Below are 6,000 nucleotides of genomic sequence, written 5' to 3' on the forward strand. Positions count from 1 at the left end.
ATAATTTAATTGGTAGATATGTCGATCATTGATGATGCCTCTGTCGTTAAAGCACTCAATTAAACTAGGTCCCAATTAATTTGTAGTTTATGGTCGACCTAGGTCATTACTTCCAAGGAGCAAGTTATGGGTTTCTTTAGGTAAAAATTTAGGTGATGAAAAAAATGCAATAAATTGGACTTAAACTAAAATTTAAAATTCTAATTCTAAATGCAAAATGCAAATGTCCTAATATCTATATGAAAATTAAATTAAACTAAATGAATGCAATGCAAATTTTGGGGGTTTTTTGGTTTGAAGATAGAAAATTAAAATGATAAATGAAGAAAATTGACTAAAGAGCAAAGAAAATTAACAAGTGAAAACTGAGAAGTTCTCTTCGGTAAGGTAGAGGGGACAACTTAGGATTCGCATGGATTTAACCTTCATAACCTTAATCAGTTAATTAGACCAAAGTGAAGTGATAAGAGAGTGGAATTAATAAAGTTAATCACCTATTTGAAACAAAGGGAACCCTCAATTCCAAAAACCCTTAAACTATTAGAGAACTCATAACAGTATAAGGTTGGTTAATTAAGCTTATTAAAACCAATGAAAATATCTCAAATTAATTCTGGAAATCATGTTTGAAATTATCCAATTAAATAATTAGACAATTAACCAACTTAATTAAACAATTAAGAGGCAAAAGAACCCAAATTTTGCAATTCAAACCACATTGATAATTAAACTCATAATGAAAACTCAATTATAAATTCAATTAGCAATGCAAAGGTTCTAAACATAAATTCCAACAAGTGTCTCAACACACATAAAATCCAAATATCAATCCAATCCAAGCATAAAGATGACAATCTAGAACTAAATTGTCTCACAAAATTACAACTTAAAATTATTTAAAACTAAATAATCTCAAGTCCTTGAATTAAAAAGATAAATGGAACATCACTCCTTTATGGTCTTCAAGTGCTAGCCCAAGGCTCAAGTCTCCTTCATGCTCCTCCCAAGTTGCCTCCCTATAAGCTTAAGCTTCCATCAAATTGCCTTCTCCTCCAAAATTGTTTGATGCTACGGCCATAATTTGATGAAAGTTGATGATGATGTGGAGATGGGAATTGGATCGCCTCCAGGAAAAATGAATGTGAAAGGAAGATGGTTATTTAATTGGTGGGTTTGCTTGACGTGAATGAGGGGGAGGAGAGTTGGCGTTGAAAAATTGATGTCCGTACGTGAGTCAATGGAGAATGGAAAGGAGATATCCTTAGGCGTGAATATGGCATCAATGATTCAGGGGTATTAGGCGTTTTATTGTCCTCTCAAATAAAGAAATTATTTTAATGGGAAAAAAAGAAATTTTTTTGAATCCAAAACTCAAGCCCATTAGTAATTAATTGACCCACTTGATATTAGTCATTGGATTGTGCTTAGATTCCAAGAAACAATCTTGCACTATTGGATCTCCTATATTCTCTTTCTTGACCTACAAGAATTTAAGTGCATCCATTGATGTAGATTATATCCAAATATAATCAAAAATTAAATATTAAATCTGAACAAAAATTAGGCAAGAAATTGTAAAACTTTCTAAAAATAATCTTTCTAAAAATACGAGACTTGTTTCCAAAGAAATAAGAAAAATTAATTCCAAGTCAAAAATAGGAAATCACAAAATATCTATATTTTTAATCCAAAAACTCAAATTTTCTGCAAAATCCAAAAATCAACTAATTAATCCAATTATGCATAAAAATCCAATTAAGCCCAAAATTGTCATGTAAATCCTGAATTAATGTGGGATAAAATATATAAAAATTGGGCTTTATCAATCATTCTTGATAAAACTTCAAATTTGGTAAGTAAAACTTCAAATTTTATAAAAGATTAATTTTAAGGATAGACACACATTCATGCTCAGGACGAAAAAATATTAACATATTTTTGAATGCATATTTTGTGACTTTCATTTTTTTTTTTTTTGATGTAGTTTGCCAGTTAATTGGAAGAAATTCTTTTTTGTTTTGTTTTTTGGTGTGGATAAAGTGGAAGCTATTCTAATTTATAATTTTTTTTACTAGTGTTCAATTCAATTACTAAGAACTTTACTGAGTGTGTATAACCATTTACACTCTTAGCACTTTTGAAACATCATCAATTCATCATCATACAAAACACACACACTCACACAGACATGACATGAAAATCTTTTTTTATTATTTTATTTTTTAAAAGTGAAATATTCTTTATTTGCTAAAAAGCTTAAGAGATAATATCAAAATCTTCAGCTATTATATAAAAAAAATCTAAATATTTAGTAAGGATAGAAATAAAAGAATATGATGAGAATAATATCCACCAATATTATTAAATTGTCTTTTATCTTTTTTCAGCTCATATATATATATATATATATATATATATTTATTATTGCTACTACTACTTAAGTAATAGTATTTGGGTGGGAAGAAATGGAAAATAGTATTATCTTCGATCTTTAATATAAAAGTTATATAACTAATTTAGGGATATCAAGAAGATTAATTAAATCTGTTATTTGTAACAAACATATATGGAATTTCCTAAGCTATCATATTTAATCATGTGTATTGAAATTATCATAACAAATTTTGGGAGTGGAGGAATTATAAATTTAAGAGACAAATTAGATTAAAGTCTTATATTTAAGACTAAATCAAACTCCTAGCTAATTTTTAGATCAAAAACTTGAGGTAGTAATAAGCTAGACCTTACAAAACAAGAGGGAATATTTGCCACTTTATCAATCTGCTGGCGATTTCAAAAGGGATTGCTAGATCTGTTTTTGGCTTTCATGATATATATCATGGGTACTTATGTTATTTACATAAGAGTTAATACAATTTTTGGTTCCTTAGTTTTCATAAGTTTGGTCACTCAAATTTCTTTCGATTTGAAATATTGATTCCTATAATTTAATAAATATCTGAATCATTTTGCTTTTTGAAGGATCAAAACCAAAATGAGGGTTAATTTGAAGGATCAAATATTATATTAATCCTTTACACAAACTAAAAGTTCTCCAGGCATGGAAATATTTTTATTTTTTGAAACACATATAATTTGGAAAAAGATATTCAAAATTTATCAATCTGAAAAGTCAGTTAATTATTAATAAATAATAAAAATAATTCATTTATTGACCCAAAAAAATAATTTGTTTTATGCGGCGTCATATCATAGATAAATAGATAATCAATGAATCGTAATGGATTATTTTAATTTTAAATTATTGCGTCTATATTTAATAAATATTATGTCGTTACAGGGTTATATTCTAAATATGTCTCGTATTTTATTAAAACATGATATTCTCGTGTTCTTTGTTTCGGACCTCATTGGTATATTCCCGTGTTCATAGTCATACCATTATTGGTAATTTTTTTGACTAAATATTCAAAGAGAAATAAAATATAATATAGTGAATTTAATCATGCATTAAACATAATTTAAAATATCAAGCCACATGAAAATTATAAAATTTAACTGAGAGCTGGAACCGGCCCACTTTGGGCCTAGGGAAAAATGGGGCAAGTTGAGTTAATTAAGATTTTATCAACTCTGGTGGGCCATGGCAGCTAGCTTGCTTTCTATTGTTTATGTTTAGTAACCGATAGTAATTTCTGAAAACTTCAGAAGGATTAGATTTGAAAAATAAATACGTTTATGAACAAGTTCAGTTTCATTTTCAATATAATTTTATTTTCAGATTTTACAAAAAGTATTAAAAAATTATCTTTGCACATCAATCTTTTTGGGGTAGCAATACATGATAGAACTGCAATATGACATATAAAAATACCAGCACTGCTTTTTTTTTTTTTAAACAGTCAGTGAGCAAATAAGTTTCATATTTATAATTGTATACCTACCCATTCCATACAAAAAGGCTTCCCTTAGGCTGAGAACACACACACACACACACACCCCACCTCAGGAATCGGGGTATGTAATTTATCATTGTACTGATAAACTATATTAAAAATCAATTTTTTGTTTTGATATTATTTTTGCATCAAATATATGAAATAGAATATTCGTAAGATTAAGATAATTACTCAAGCATGAATTAAAAAAATAATTGTTAAGAAATAAAAACCATTTAAAAATGTATTGAGAAGATGGCTCACCTTTTCTTTTTTGAATGAGATGACTCACCTTTTCTTGCAGCATGCATCATCCGCTTTGTTAGCACTTGATGTGTTTGTAGTTAGTCAAGTTACGTTTGGATGCAAAATTTGTGCGTTGGTCACACATGACGTCATAATTTTAGTTCATCAGGAAATTGTTCTGATCATGCATGCTTGTCTTTACATATCGTACGTAACCCGCTATGGTAAGTTGTTTGATTTTATAGACACCAGGATTGTAGAAATGTCAATGATAGACTTTTTTTTTAGTAAGACTTGATGGATAGATGTACATTAAATACGTTTATGAACAAGTTCAGTTTCATTTTCAATATAATTTTATTTTCAGATTTTACAAAAAGTATTAAAAAAATTATCTTTGCCCATCAATCTTTTTGGGGTAGCAATACATGATAGAACTGCAATATGACATATAAAAATACCAGCGATGCTTTTCTTTTTAAAAACAGTCAGTGAGCAAATAAGTTTCATATTTATAATTTTATACCTACCCATTCCATACAAAAAGGCTTCCCTTAGGCTGAGAACACACGCACACACACCCCCCACCTCAGGAATCGGGGTATGTAATTTATCATTGTACTGATAAACTATATTAAAAATCAATTTTTTGTTTTGATATTATTTTTGCATCAAATATATGAAATAGAATATTCGTAAGATTAAGATAATTACTCAAGCATGAATTAAAAAATAATAATTGTTAAGAAATAAAAACCATTTAAAAATGTATTGAGAAGATGGCTCACCTTTTCTTTTTTGAATGAGATGACTCACCTTTTCTTGCAGCATGCATCATCCGCTTTGTTAGCACTTGATGTGTTTGTAGTTAGTCAAGTTACGTTTGGATGCAAAATTTGTGCGTTGGTCACACATGACGTCATAATTTTAGTTCATCAGGAAATTGTTCTGATCATGCATGCTTGTCTTTACATATCGTACGTAACCCGCTATGGTAAGTTGTTTGATTTTATAGACACCAGGATTGTAGAAATGTCAATGATAGACTTTTTTTTTTAGTAAGACTTGATGGATAGATGTACATTAAATACGTTTATGAACAAGTTCAGTTTCATTTTCAATATAATTTTATTTTCAGATTTTACAAAAAGTATTAAAAAAATTATCTTTGCCCATCAATCTTTTTGGGGTAGCAATACATGATAGAACTGCAATATGACATATAAAAATACCAGCGATGCTTTTCTTTTTAAAAACAGTCAGTGAGCAAATAAGTTTCATATTTATAATTTTATACCTACCCATTCCATACAAAAAGGCTTCCCTTAGGCTGAGAACACACGCACACACACCCCCCACCTCAGGAATCGGGGTATGTAATTTATCATTGTACTGATAAACTATATTAAAAATCAATTTTTTGTTTTGATATTATTTTTGCATCAAATATATGAAATAGAATATTCGTAAGATTAAGATAATTACTCAAGCATGAATTAAAAAATAATAATTGTTAAGAAATAAAAACCATTTAAAAATGTATTGAGAAGATGACTCACTTTTTCGTTGGCACTTGATGTGTTTGTAGTTAGTCAAGTTACGTTTGGATGCAAAAGTTGTGCATTGGTCACACATGACGTCATAATATTAGTTCATCGGGAAACTGTTCTGATCATGCATGCTTGTCTTTACATATCGTACGTAACCCGCTGTGGTAAGTTGTTTGATTTTATAGACACCAGGATTGTAGAAATGTCAATGATAGACTTTTTTTAGTAAGACTTGATGGATAGATGTACATTATATGCCCACACGCTTTTTCTAGAAGGGAAGTCGCTGACACCTTCCATGGTGA

This window comes from Neltuma alba, unplaced genomic scaffold, assembly GCF_004799145.2.
Source record: "Neltuma alba isolate B1F8T4 unplaced genomic scaffold, ASM479914v2 tig00002280_pilon, whole genome shotgun sequence".
In the NCBI taxonomy this organism is placed as follows: domain Eukaryota; kingdom Viridiplantae; phylum Streptophyta; class Magnoliopsida; order Fabales; family Fabaceae; genus Neltuma; species Neltuma alba.